Raw genomic sequence first — 15,360 nt, 5'->3', positions numbered from 1 at the left:
AGTCAGTGTTCGACAGTGCCATCAAACAGACGTGGATACGAGTGTACAGTACGAATCGGCGTGTTACAACCGTCATACACGTAAATAAAGCAACCCACCGTTTGACGCAGCTGCGGCCGACTCTGACTTGTATGGGACCGAAATAATCCAACCCAACATAGGAGAATGGACGAACTGTGGCCGCAAGCCGAGCAGCTGGTAGAGGAGCCATCCTTGGTGTAGTTGGCGCCGCCTTGGTGATTTTGCACGCTTGACATTCTTTCGCTACTCGACGAACTACTGCACGCAGGCTGGAAACATGAAAACGCTGGCGAACTTCGTTGTGAACGGTCTCCTGGTTGGCGTGTAGATACTTGCGGTGCAATCGACAAGCAGCGTGGTCAACCGATGGTTGCGTGGAAGGATAATAGGGAACTTGAAGTCATGCGTGACATAAGGGACCGCTCCGATGCGACTATCAACCCGCATTACGCCCAGATGGTCCAAGAAAAGAGACAGTTTGTAAATCGGGCTTGTTTTCTCGATATGCTTCTTTGGATTCCCCTGTCTCAGCTTCAACACCGCTATTTCGTCCGGATACGATGTCGCCTGTGCTACAATCCAGAGACTGTTCTCCGCTTTCTGTAGTTCTTCCTTCGACAAACAACCGGTGATTGGCAGCTGCTTCTTGGATTTTCGGCGGCAGTTTGATACGAAACGGTGAGCATACGCGATCGCTCTTAGCAAGCGTTCCCATTTGGAGAAGTTCGTCCAGCTGATGACGTCCTCGACGACTCACTCATGATGTACCAGGCAGGGCCGCAACTCTATGTCGGTCTCAAGTTGTTTCGTAGACATCTTCTTCGGCCATTCTGACTCCGGTAGATACAAGAAATCTGGGCCTTTGAACCAACGGGACTGGACGTCGGTGCTAGGACCTCTTCCCCACTTAGTAGCTTCGTCAGCCACGTTTTGTTGCGTAGCAATCCATCTCCACTCTGCTGCTTCCGTCTTGTCCAGGATCTCTCCCACTCTGAAGGCCACGAATTGTCGGTACCGGTGATGTGGTGACTGGATCCAAGCCAACGTTGCCTCTGAATCTGTCCAGAAGATACGACGTCGGATAGGAAACGTGTGATACTCTCCAACTGCCTTTGCCAACCTTGCTCCCAATAGCGCACCCATAAGCTCCAGACGAGGTACCGATACCGCCTTCAGTGGTGCCACTTTCGCTTTAGCCATCACTAATGTGCAGTACACCTTGTCATGTATGACAGCTCTGAAGAAAGCGGTGGTTGCGTATGCCTCCTCACTCGCATCCGTGAAAACGTGTAGCTCCACCGAACCTGCATCATCGGCAGGGAATCCTGGAAAGTAGGCTCTGGGAAGTCGGATTTGGCCTACCCTTTTGAAAAGCGTGATCCACCTACGCCAGCGTGTTTGAATTGTTTCAGTCACCTCTTCGTCCCATTTGGTTTGGCTGCGCCACGTGTCTTGGATAATCATTCGTCCCTGGATCGTAACGTGCGACAAAATACCTTGAGAATCAAAAAGACTCACGACACATCGCAATATGTTCCGCTTCGTTGGAGTAATGTTATCAAGCTGCACATCAGTGGCGAAAGCAAGAAGATCCTGTTCAGGTAACCAAAGAAGGCCAAGAATTCGCTCAGCGTGGTTTTCCGTGTCGATGGTTATCGCTTCCGATTGCTGCTGTTTTAGTTCCCCGACCCGTTCCAAAAGTGTAGATGAGTTCGAGTGCCAATTCCGAATCTCGAATCCACCACGGGCGTGCACCTCCTTCACCTCAAGTGCAACCTTGATCGCTTCCTCTTCCGTGTCGAAGCTATCTAAATAGTCGTCCACGTAGTGCTTCTTCAAGATTGCTTTCACTGCCTGGGGATAATCTAATTCGTGCTCTTTCGCGTTCAGGTTCTTGATAAACTGTGCTTGACACGGAGAGCACGTTGCACCAAAACTTCCGACGTCCATCACGAACGTCTTAACAGGCTGAGTCGGATCCTTGCGGAAGAAGAATCTCTGACTGTGTACATCTTGTGGCCGAATCTTGAACTGATGAAACATTTGCCTTAAATCTCCGTTAACTGCCACCGGGCGTTCCCGGAATCCACAGAGCACCGCCGGTAGGGGAACCAACATGTCTGGTCCTTTGAGTAGCATGGCATTTAATGATACACCTCCTACCTTGGCCGCAGCATCCCGAACAAGCCTGATTTTACCCGGCTTCTTAGGATTTCTCACTGCACCCAGTGGAAGGTACCAAACCTTGTCAGGATCGGCCGACTTAATTTCTTCCGGTGTTAGCTCGTGAATGTCATCTATTTCCAAATACTCTTCGATCTGTCGATGTACACTATCTCGTAGTACAGAATCCGTACTCATTCTTCGTTCGAAGCATTCCAAGCGGCGCATGGCCATCGGGAAACTGTTAGGAAATTCCACCCGGTCGTGTCGCCACAGAAGTCCTATCTGGAACCCCTTCGAAGTTCGTTTTGTGGTTTCCTCCAATATACGACGGGCGCGTCCAACGCTTTCGACCGTGAAGTGTCGTTCCACGAGTTCATGTAGCTCTCGGTCAGTTGTCTCCTCTCGGCACTCGCAGACGTGGAAGGTGAAATTCGCTGTCTTCTTTTGGTCCGCTGCATAACCGTAAATTGACCAGCCCAGTCGCGTCTTAGTGGCCAGAGGATCGCCTAGTTGACCCTCCCGCAGCTTCAGCGTCGCAATCAGGCTAGCGTTGTTCGAGTCGATCAATATGCCGGGTGAAACTGCATCGTAGCTGTTGATAGGTAATCCTCGAAGGTGTGTGTACTGCCGCGCCAAATCGGCATACCTCAGCGTCTGCTTCGGAAGATTCAGACTTGCGACCGTTCTCGTATCGTTTAAGGAAAACTGTTCGTTTTTACCAGAACCAGAAACCGCTAGACAAACACGCTGAGAATTCGGTTCCTGCCTAGTTACATTGCTGGTCCAGGTTAGACACAGAGGAAGTGGTTTTCCAACCGCTCTACGATGGACTGCTCGACCAATGTCATCGACGATCCGTCGTCAAGGAATGCAAATGTGTCTACCGATTTCCAATTCCAGGAAAGTTGCACTGGCAGGATTCGAAACAACGTCGACTTCTCGGTAGTATGGTGTGCATTCACCCCTTCTCCAGTTCCTTTGTTGTGATTCGTTGGTTTCTGCTCGTTTTCAGCCAGGGTTTACTGTTTCTGTAATTCTGAGTGAAGCAGTTGATGATGTCGCAGTTGACAACTTTCGAGTCCGCAGCGAGCTTGAACTTTGCACGGGCGCCGTCCATGTTTCCCAAGACACGTTCGACAGAGGTGGTGATCCTGGACAATCTTCCAACGGCTCTCAGGATTCCACTTCTTGAAGGCACCACAGTCTTTGACCTTGTGGTTGGCACCGTTGCATGCCAAGCATAACACTGCTGGTGGGGTCTCCTCCTTGCTTTCTTCCTTCGGTGCTTCACTTGTTGAATGAGCGTTTAGAAAGTTCTTGTCCCTGACACGCTCGCTTCTGCCCGATTGCGATTGCTTACATTCCGAAATTACCGTGACATCAGATGCCGCAGCCACCAGTGTTGACATGTAGGCCGCAAATGTACGCAGATCAACTGCCACAAACTGACGTTTGTACAAAGCCCAGTCCAGGCGTAGCTGCGCCGGGATTTTTTCAACCAGCTCCTGCAGTAAAACTGGGTTGCACATATGTGCCACTTGTCCAGCCGCTTCGAGATGATCGCAAAAGTTTTGAACCGCCATCCCGAACGAAATCAGCGTATCCAATTTGTCCAACTTCGGTGCTGGAACGTCTCGAATCTTGTTTAGCAGCGTATGGATGATCAACTCCGGGCGACCATAAAGCATGTACAGCGTGGAGAGGACCTGAGGTACACATGCTGGAAGGAGCAATCGGCTTTTGACCGCATCGAATGCCTTACCCTGGAGCGCTCGCTGAAGTCTGGCCAAATTTTCCACGTCTGTATAACCACACGCTGCTGTCGAGTTCATGTACGCACTGTAAAATAGAGGCCAATCTTCTGGCTCCCCTCTGAATGGTGGAAGATCTCGTGGCATAATCTGTCTTGCCAACATCTGCTGCTGCGTGGGTGTCACTTGATACTGTCCTACCGAATCATACATCCTTGGAAGCACCGGAATGGGATTCATTACGGGTGGGAATCCACATCCTGCCGTTGAATTCACTCCATACTGGGGAAAGGGTAGTGGTTACTGTCCTCCACCTGTTGCCACGTGTGCAACTTACCTTGTGAAGAGCTGGTCCGAAAGTGAGTGGAGAGTTGCCCGTGTGTGTTTATGAAGCGTTGCCATAGATACCTCTGTTTACCAGCATTGAACTGCTGCGCTTACAACGGAGGGCTGCACACATGGCTTGCTGACTAGTTAAGCGTCAAGTTAAGACCTGCGTACACTAGCGCTAATATATGCCACACATGTCCCTCTCTCCTCATAAAAAAAGAATTTTACCCGGTTTTCCTTTTCAGCCGTGAATGCACTATTGCTCTGACATCATTATCATCATCATGAAGATCAATGGGAGCGCTGGTAGGGAGCTTAGGAATCTCTCGTTCGAAAATCGAAATGGATGATTTTTCAATTAATCTCATAGTTGCTCGGAGAAAAACTGACCCGATTGGATTTTGGGACTTCTGGGGCGCAATGTGGGATGTTTGCCGTATAACAAAATGTTGGTAGACTGTGTACTGGTGAACTGAAGCCGTTGTGTCACGAAAATGACAAGTGGACGCAGGCCCAGTTTTCTCTGCTGAGATCCCTCTAGTTGGAGCAGCTAGAGTGTGTTTCGTGGTTGATGGGGGTTTACGCTGCTGTGAGGAACGAAAGGCGAGAGTGCTGTTTTTAACCCCTGTTGAAGATATAGTGGCAGCATATCTGTGGAGCTCTTAGAAATCTTCGTGATTAACGTGATATCATGGATTTCTTGGTAACATACCGGGTGATATCATTCCTTTATTTTTTCTTAACTTTCATTCCATTATTATATGAAACATTAAATGTTGTGGACAGGACAGACCACCAGGGCACCAGATTGAAGTTAAATGGATGGGGAGAGTCGAAATGCCAACTCACTGTCGTTTACATGTCGTGAGAAGAAGGTGGGCTCTTCTCCCCCACTCATTGGGACATCCTCCTGTTGGATGGCCTGTTTTTTTGACCGGTTGTATGATCCTGTTGTTGGAAGGAGATTCTCATTTATTTCGTGGATGCAAGTGGGCGATGTTGCTCACGGATTCACCCAAACCGTTTTTGGCCCTTCATACAATGGCAGATTGAATACAATTAGAAGCTTCGGCATTCTTCAGCTGCTAGATGGACGAAGGCAGTGCAACGCGGCTGCTTTTCAACTTCGTCAGCTGACCAGCTTCACGGCGTATCTTCTGCGAGGACACCGGTGTGGAGAACACTAAGTTGGCCAGATGGTCGTTCACCAGCATTTTGTCGTTGGATAGCGAACGGACCTTCAGGGTACCCTTGATGGGGGAGATTGCCTTCCTTTTTTTTTTTAGTGCTACTGTCCATGACGTCGATTTCCTATGTCAAACGGTCCTGTTGGTGCATCCGTACTGATATGCTTTAGATAATGCTGGTAAAATGTAAAGTATGCGTTATTTTTTGTTTTGTAATAGGGATCGTGGCGTCATTTTCAAGCAATTGAGGCCAATTGATTTTTTTTGCAAAAGTGTCGCTTTGAAACGATTAAGGCTTTTTTTATTTTATGGCGTCGTTTTGAAACGATTGAGGCAGATTTAGCAGTTTATTTATTTTAGTTTTTTTTTTTCGCGGTGGCATCGTTTTGAAACGATCTGAGCAGATTTTGTGTTTTCTGTAATGGCGTCGTTTTGAAACGATTGAGGCATATTTAGCATTTTTTTTTAGGCATTTGCATCGTTTTGAAACGATTTAGGCAGATTTTGCGTTTTCTGTAATGGCTTCGTTTTGAAACGATTAAGGCAGGCTTGGTAGTTTTTGTTTTCTCGCAATGGCGTCGTCTGGAGACGAATAAGGCAGATTTGGCGTCGTTTATAAACGAATCAACCGGATCTAGCAGTTTCTATTATTTTTTTTTGCGGTGCGTGAAGGCTACGGTTATTCTAAACCGATTGATATTAGCGTGGCCTCTTTATGATAGAAAACCAAATGAGCTTATGGAAGATTCCATATGGCTTAGTTAAATCTGGCAGGATCGCCAATGTGCAACTTACCTTGTGAAGAGCTGGTCCGAAAGTGAGTGGAGAGTTGCCCGTGTGTGTTTATGAAGCGTTGCCATAGATACCTCTGTTTACCAGCATTGAACTGCTGCGCTTACAACGGAGGGCTGCACACATGGCTTGCTGACTAGTTAAGCGTCAAGTTAAGACCTGCGTACACTAGCGCTAATATATGCCACACACCACGCTACCGGGATTCATTACGGGTGGGAATCCAGCTCCTGTCGTGGTATTTATAGCATATCCAGAAGGTACCCCTGGTTGACCCATGTTTGTTGCCATCCCGAGATAAGGTTGTATTTGTGGGATCATAGTCGTTGGCTGGCTAACTACCCCCATGTTGATTGGTAACCCCGGGTAAGGGGAAGAAAAACTCACCGTTGGAAGTGTAGGACAGGCCGTCACAACATTTGTTTGAGTGGAGCTACCTTGTCCCGATATTACTGGCACTCGGCTTACCAGACCTTTTGGTATTGCCCCAGCTAGACGAAGGCGATCGATTTCAGCTTGTAAATCCGTGAGCGTTTGAGAAGTAGTATGTTGAACTGATGAAATAGTCACTGGATGCATGTTAACCGACCCACCTACCGCACTTTGCAGGGTTGATGACAGAGTCGGGTCGAACGTATTCGGTATGGCACCTGCAGTCGTCGAAGTGGAACTGATGTCATATACGGGCATGACCGACGATGTCACCTCTGCTACCACGCTCCTTTGAGCGATCGAAAGGTTCCTCATCTCCCCGACCATCCCTTGCATCCAATTTCGCACATTACCGGCTCCTGTCGCGACTGATTGTTCGTTCAAGCTGTTCATCGTATCCTCTGCATTCTTCATGCTTTCGGTTAAGATCCGTAACATGGCCTGGGTTGACAGCTTCTTCAACACTAATCTCTTGCGTTCCACCTCTGCTCGGTGATTCTCCTCCATCTCACGTTCCAGTAATTCTCGTTGATCCTTAAACCACTGTAGATCCGCCTTGGCTTGTTCCGTCAATATAGACTGGCTGGAACCGCTCGCAGCGGCTGTCGTCACCACCGGTGGTAAACTGGAAGCCACCGTGGACACAGGAGTACTTGTCGGTTCAAGTGGAGTTGTAAGAGCTGAGCACGTAGCACACATCCAGCTTTCATCCGCTACGGTTTCGTCAACTCCAGCACATTGATAGTGGAACCATTCCTCACACCTGGGACAGAACACCATGTTGTCCAGGTTGTTCGATCGACGACAGACCTTACAGTCGTTCAACTCCGTTTCCGGCATCTTTCCGTCAGAGTTTTATGCAAATTCTTCAAGCTTTTGTTGGATTTTTTGGGTTCGGACCTCCTCAAAGAAACGCACTGGATTCCGTTGTGCCGTGATTCTTGAAGCTAGATAATATATTTCATTAATTAGAGAAAGTAAAATAGAATTCATCCCACTTACAATTTGGTCTACCTTATATTGGCACAAATCCAACAAATTCTGCTCTGTATGTGCGCGGTTTAGTGTCGATCTAGTAGTTATTTAAATCAAATTTAATTATAGCTATTCGATAAACAATTTACGAACTTACAATCAGATTACAGCAGTGTAACCTATCCGAAAGTGCACTCAACCTCAGTGAAATTCAGGAAGAGTCAAAGACTCAAGAATATTCTAACCCTAAATTACAAATAGGTTAGGTAAATTAAGCAAATCTTTAACAATTTTAAACTTACGTATACGAATGACCAGATTTATCTAGGTCTAGATCGGTCCCTCCGTGGGTGAAATAATCAGTTCGAAATAAACTTAAAAATCTATACTAGAAGTATAACGAAATAACCACATTTCAATCTTCCTTCTTCGGTATGGCTGAATTGTTTCCTTTTTCCTCTACCTTTTGTTCATATTGCTGTTGCTTGACGTTTATGATCACGCTGACGTTTACTGATCGTGGACACAGGCGGACTCCGATTGGGGGCATCGCAAGAGGCCTTACTTTCAGTGCTGCTAGAATTGGCAACACATAGTCTGGCGGATAGAATTTCGATTTATCATAAAGCGGAACCAATTCAATGTATTTTAGACCAATAATTGAAAAGGTACTATGAACTTTTATAAGCAAAACGTTGATTATTCTTTCCTCGCCAATCGAACGCAAATTACCGGCATCATCGGATAGGGGAAACTTTCATCAACCCAAAGATGGTGTTAGTTTGCGTAGGCGAGCCTTGAGTCACGAGAAAGGGGTTGCCGAAGTTTTGTTCACAATAGCTGATGTGCGCTTTTCGTTGTTGGTCGTGATTTGCTCGATTGGTTCCGCTATTTGACAGCTCAATTGGTTCCCGAGATTCTATCCCCCAGACTATGAATATAGCGACTATACCTATGACCCCCTTCTGTGCTTGAATATGAAAATGATAAGTGTTTGAACAATGGCTCGGGATTTCCACTGTGGCGTGCTTCTATTGTGACTTGTGCCATACCCATACGTATTTTTGTGGTGCGACATACTGGAAGCGTGTGAGCATAGTTGAAGCATATACCCTATATAATTTAAAAATCCGCTAGGAAACTAACTTCAAAGTGAAGCATTTTAGTGACTTGAAGGTGTCACCTGGGTCGAACTAAGATATAATAAATATAGGTCAAAGTCAAAAGTAATTGAAACACATTTAATTTTAGATTACAAGAACAAGTGCAGGTACTTAATAAAGCATGGGTTTAGATTGATTAGGTGAATTAGATATTTCAATTATTTATTTAATTAGACTAATGAGATATCATAATCATCAAATGAACTTCAATAAAAAACTGCAGAAGTTCTAATAACATTAAGTAGATTAACACAAGAATTAGGATGCGGGGGGTCGGCTTAGGGAGGCAACTAACCTTTAAAGTTGTAGAATAAATCTTCCAATTTAGTCTTGAACATCAATAAGAAAACGCAAGCAGACCAATAGCATTAAGCAGATAAACAAGGAGAGGAATAGTTTAGGAAATAAGGAAAATTACATGTATGTGTTAGTTAAAAACTTTTAATCTGATGTAGGTAATGGCAATTTTGCCTAAATCTAAGCGACAGACAGTAGTGCTGCGCTCGAGCAAAGGTGGAAGCAACGCATAGAAAAATGAGCAAATATGCAAACCTCCCTTCTGAGGATGTAATCTTTGCTATCAAATTTGATTTGTTGTCTTCGATTAAAATCACAAATAATGAAGAATTTAGTCCTATGACGGATAAGTTTCTGAAGGTTACCCTTGAGAATTTTTTTTTGCTGGCCTACACATTGGAATGGCAAATAGGCAGCTATAAACGTAAGTTGTCCAAATTTTGTTTCAACAGAAATTTCCAAAGTTTCAAACACTTTGCTGCCGATACCCGCATAATTGTCCCATCTTTGCTTGATTTCCTATTCACATGGGACAGTTATGCTTTTATGGGAAAGTTTGGTTTCAAATGAAGAAAGAATTTTATGTTTGATTCGTCTATGAACAATGATGGCAACGCCACCACAGGATCCATCAAGACGATCTTTTCTATAAATGAAATAATTTGCGTCCCTCTTAACCTTATGGTCAGGTTTAAGGAACGTTTCAGTTATAACGGCAATATGCACGTTATGAACTCTCAAAAAGTTAAATAGCTCGTCTTCATTATCTTTAAGAGATTGAGCATTCCAATTCAAAATATTTAATAATTTTAAATCCATAACTGAATGTCAAAGTCATGACAATGTTATTAGCAAATTTAACTCCAGTTTTAAGAGTTAGTTTTCAACATAAAGATTTCTGTAAAAAATCCATCCTTCCTAAGTCAAAACTATCAAATTTTCCGTTAGAATTATGTTGGCTAGAATTTTGATTTCTACCAGTTGCAGCATAGGTATATCCATTTACTCGCTGAACATTGTTAGCAGCGAGGGAAGCAGGTAGGGGAGAATGGTATACAACGCACCCCCTGGGCAGAACGCACCAGCTGACTTTCATTTGTGTTTTTCATGGCTTTTAAGTAACTTTTTTGTTGTCTTATCAAGCAGCACTTCTAGCATAACATCTGTACTCAAAATCCTGCATGATAAATCCTAGAATTGGATTTAAAATTCCAAGAAAAACTCAAAATAAAATGAAAAAGTGCGTCTTACCCCGGGGGTGCGTTATGTACTGTTCTCCCCTATAGATGAAGAATTTGAACCAGGGGTTATGTTTGTACCTACGGGTCCGAATGTACAATTTGTTCCTCGTGGACCGTTGTTAACAGCAGAGGAATTCGTACCTAGTCGGGAATGTGGAGCGTTTCCTATCTGTCACTTAGAACACGCTTACATTCCCAAAAAATATATTTGTGGTTTTCACCACAATTTGAACATTAAATTTTTTTAGGATCTTCCTTCACAGGACAGTCGCCCTTTGTGTGAGAGGAATCACCACAATTTATGCATTTAGCTGGCATGTAGCAACTTTTTCTTCCATGACCCCATTCCTGGCATTTTCGGCACTGGGTGAGGTTTTGGAAATTTCCTCCAGTCTTCCTGAAGTGTTCCCACTTCACTCGGACATAGAGCATAAGGGTAGCTTTTTCTAAGGCTTAAGGTTGTTTAGTTCACTAGACTTGAAGTGAACTAAATATCAAATCATTAGAAATCCCATTGCGTGAATCGCGGGACGGGATATCATTTTCATTTTGATTACTTGGACAAGCTCAAGTAATTTTCTCAATTCATCTTTGATCTGATCCAGGGGTTTAAAGGGGCAGTCTTTTCATGACAACCTTGAACACCTTCAGTTCAGTGGTGTCGTAAGTATAAAAAATTATGCTGCTTCTCAGTAAATGTCGTGATTTTCGGCGGGCATGTCGGGTGCCTTCACAAAATGGTGGTGCTCCATGGTGTCAGGTGTGGGATGTCTCAAGTCCGAGGGAGCCTTACTGGGTGTCCCGCTGTCCAGTACTGTCCGGATGACCACTGGGTTGTGATTGCAAATTGCTTTGGGGCCAGGAGGTAAACTCAAGGAAACCCTCAGCTGGCCGAAGCGTATTGCTCACTGTTCGTCGGCCACGGAATATGGGCACGGCTGCTGTTTTCCTCAGGGGCCTAATAGCCTAGTCAGCAAAGGCACGGTATTACCAAGCCGGAGGCGGCGGTTTCGATTCCCGGTCCGGTCGAGGGAATCTTTCGGGTTGGAAATTTTCTCGACTTCCCTGGGCATAGAGAATCATTGTGCTTGCCACACAATATACAAATTCATGCATTGGTATTGGCATCGAAAGCTCTCAATTAATAACTGTGGAAGTGCATTTAGAACACTAAGTTGAGAGCACGCAATAAGCTAATATGCGCTTAGCAATAAGCTTAAAAATGCGAAAAAGAAGAAGCTGCTTTCCTCACCGTCCGTCGAGCAGATCCGCCACGGAATATGACACCGTCCGGGTATACTGGGAGTTCGCTGGATGGGGATTGCAGATCGCTTAAAGCCGCAGTGAGGTAAACTCAGAGAAACCCTCAGCTGGCTATAGCGGTTGCTGCCTACCGATTGAATGAACCCGGGTGGGGCACTGCTGCTGCTTTTAGGGAGATGTGCTCTCCTCGCCGTCCGCCAATCGAATGCCGGGAAAAATGATAATGCTTGCCCTTATAGCACAGGTCGGACTCGATTATCCGGAGACTCGATTATCCGGAATTTTAGACTCGATTATACGGAGTATTTTTTGCGTTTTTTTTTAGTATTTTGCCTGGATGATGGATCATTCTCATTATACGTGAACATATCAAATGAATTGCTCAAATTAATTTCATCAGAAGGATGATCAAGAGATTGTCCTTTTCTTTTGCGTTTATGCGCCATGGCGGCAGTAAAACGTTACTCCGAATCGATTTCCAAGCAGATTACTATAAGAATCCGAAGGATCGAAGAGGAATTTTCCAAGTCGATGGCCAAGAAGGATTACCATATGGTCGAAGACAACAAATCAAGAAGACTGGCAACTCTTCCACTGTCTCATACGAAACGGAGGAGGATGACGCAAGCAAGTTGTCTTACTGGTGAGATCAGCAATTTTGGAATTTCGTTTGATGACTACGTAAAGCATAATGAATCCTGAAAACTCGGTACTCTATTTTACTGAGTTTTAGTCATTCACCGTAAATCTGTAATTTTACGGAAAAATTCAGTACTTGCAATTACCGTATTCAGTAGTTTGTCGCAAAGCTGTTCGGTATTTTTTTTTTTGTGATTTACAGTTCTAAAACTGTCAAAAAAAAATTACCGAACAGGGCAGCCGTGATTAAGTGTGTAACTATTGTAACTGTTATAGTCCCTCCCCTTGGCTAGTTTTTGCACCTTGCTGTTGGTGGGCGGGCTTAATTTCATGCTTTATAGTGGAGTGTTGGAGACGATAGGTTTAAGGTGTATTCAGATCTGAGCGATGTTTCACGTGCGGAGAGAGGTTTTGCGAGAGTACGAGAGGGAGAAAAGTACTAGTTGTTTCTCTCATTCCAACGCAAATTTTGCTCCGCTCCGCTAATGTACGCTCAGATCTAAATACACCTTTATGGTCGGCGTTGCTGGCTCATGCCGCGATAGAATGGCGTCATAGGCAGGCAATGGGGATTACTAAGCTTCCCCTCTCTGATAAACCACTGCATGAGAGAACCAAAGATCTAGTCTAGCAGTGATAGTATCACACTTGTTACTCCTTTAATTGAGAGCCGCGTCGTAGTACGCTTACGTATAGGCACTGACGTTGGGTGTGATACTGGCGGGTTTTGCCGCAAATCATTCTTATTTTATTTATTTTTATGCAGATAGATTTATTTGATTTATTAGAAATTATATTGAAATATTTCAGAAAGTGCCCAACGGTGCTCCTTCTATTTGCGTGACAAGCTTTCATTGTTGTTTTTATTGAAGTATTACTCAGGAAACAATGTTAAACATCATTTTTGTACATGGTATTGTAACTAATCTTATATGTGCTTCAATTTGATTTGGGATAAGTGTTTGAACTATGGCTCGGGATTTCCACTGTGGCGTGCTTCTATTGTGACATACCCATACGTATTTTTGTGGTGCGACATAGTGGAAGCGTGTGAGCATAGTTGGAGCATATACCCTATATAATTTAAAAATCAGCTAGGAAACTAACTTCAAAATGAAGCATTTTAGTCACATGAAGGTGTTACCTGGGTCGAACTAAGATATAATAAATAGGTATAGGTCCAAATCAAAAGTACTTGAAACACGTTCAATTTTAGATTACAAGCACAAGTGCAGATAATAATTAATAAAGCATGGTTTATGATTGATTAGGTGAATTAGAGATTTAAGTAATTGATTAAATTAGACTAATGAGATATCATAATCATCAAATGAACTTAAATAAGAAACTTCAGAAAGTCTAATGACATTGTAGATTAACAAAAGAATTAGGATGCGGGGGGTCTGCATAGGGAGGCAACTGGGGGGTCTGCATAGGGAGGCAACTAACCTTTAAAGTTGTAGAATAAATCTTCTTATTTAGTCTTGAACTTTAAAATTAACAAGGAGACGACTAAACAGATTAACAAGGAGAGGAATAGTTTAGGAAATAAGTAAAAGTAGAGGTATGTGACAATTAATAGCTTTTAAACTTTTGGAGGTATTGTATTCCCCTGAGTTTGTTGTACTCGATTACTATATTATTCTCTCAATACGCGAAATCTCTTATATATGCGATTAAAGCATTTGAGTTAACTTATTTCTTAGTGTTCAAGTACTTACATTTGTAAACAGCAGTCAATGTTAATCTATGAACTAAACCCTACGTGACTGTAAAATCGATCTTTCCTTATGTGGTATTGACGCATCGATGCACGTTTAATTTTTCGCGGCTGTCGGATTCAACGCGCCTACGTTTACGGATCTTACGCAGAAGTGATACGCAATTCGGTAGAGCTTGTCAAACGCTTTTGAGCTTATGTAGTATAGAATTTGTTCGGTGCGGTCGCGAAATCTTGAAATGATTGATACGTTCTTTAAATTAACTAATTTGATACAAAGCTCAGTGGTAAATAAGTAGAAATTCTAGGGAGGAAACCAAAATTAATCAACTTGCCAACATAAGCTATCACATTTATTTTGGTGGCACTCTTTAAATGATAATAAGCCTTTTTTCTCACTTCGGTTGTCTCGCACGGCTTTCTGAATTCGCGCGGTTTTCGTAACTTACATAATTTAGATATTTCGTTCGAAACGGATTTACTTATTCAATCGGTTTACTACGCGGATGTATCTACGCGCACACGTCACAGCATTTTTTCTATAACTATCTTGAAACAATACATACGGAATCCAGTGTTCAAGCGGCCAACATAGGCTAGTCCTTCTGCTGTATTGTCAAAGATAGAAGCAAAATTTATTCAAATGGGTCAAGTCTTGAAAAAAAAAACTATTGTAACCGTTATAGTAATATTCAAGTAGTAGATTTCATGTTGTTTTTTTCCCTGGATTTGTTTTCCGTCGATTTTGTTTTCCGAGCTGAGCATGAGCACCAATGCTACCGACGCAAGAAAGGCAGCTTCCACATCTGGACCCTACCTATCGACCCATCAACTCATGAACCGGGATCAGAGATGTTATGCCTCAGAACATCCCATGCAATGTTGTTCAATTATAGATAGGTAAATAATTTCGTCCACAAATTTATTGTAGATTTTCATTTTCAGGTCTTTGTTGTTGTGAAACGAGTTTATGATTTGTATTTTCTGTATAAAATAATGGAAACTGGAAATTAACTATAGGTGTATTTGCCTCGGTATTTGCATCATCAAATATTGATACACACACATTTATTTTTCTAACCTCCATTTGATTGAATATAATGTGCAGCAAGTAATTCTTACTGTATTACTATATTTGAGAAGTTACCTGGGAAAATTTACGTTTCTCGTTGGTTCAGTGCATTTTTGAGGCTTGAGTAAAGGATTCTAGTAAAAGGATGGACGACTGTGACCACACAACTGAAAAAAGTTGTTCCAATCGAGCAAAGCAGTGCATTTTGACGGTTTGATTAGAACAACTATTGACAGACGACCATACTTTTACTTAGAGGACTATTCTGCGCCGCGAGTGAGGTGAGGTGACTCGTCACTAGTGATAGGGTA

The 15,360-nt window shown here is 43.5% G+C and overlaps 1 protein-coding gene across 1 annotated transcript in view; it reads left to right on the top strand.

Moving 5' to 3' along the window:
* LOC135698664 (GATA-binding factor A-like) overlaps positions 1-15,360 on the top strand; it is a 444,653-nt gene that overhangs the window by 68,613 nt on the left and 360,680 nt on the right. The window lies entirely within an intron of this gene.

Source organism: Ochlerotatus camptorhynchus, unplaced genomic scaffold (genome assembly GCF_037179485.1).
Source record: "Ochlerotatus camptorhynchus isolate MF236.1 unplaced genomic scaffold, CSIRO-AGI_Acam_v1.1 ptg000093l, whole genome shotgun sequence".
Lineage (NCBI taxonomy): Eukaryota > Metazoa > Arthropoda > Insecta > Diptera > Culicidae > Ochlerotatus > Ochlerotatus camptorhynchus.
Note: the sequence above shows the minus strand (reverse complement) of the source record. Positions and strands in the feature narration are given on the sequence as shown.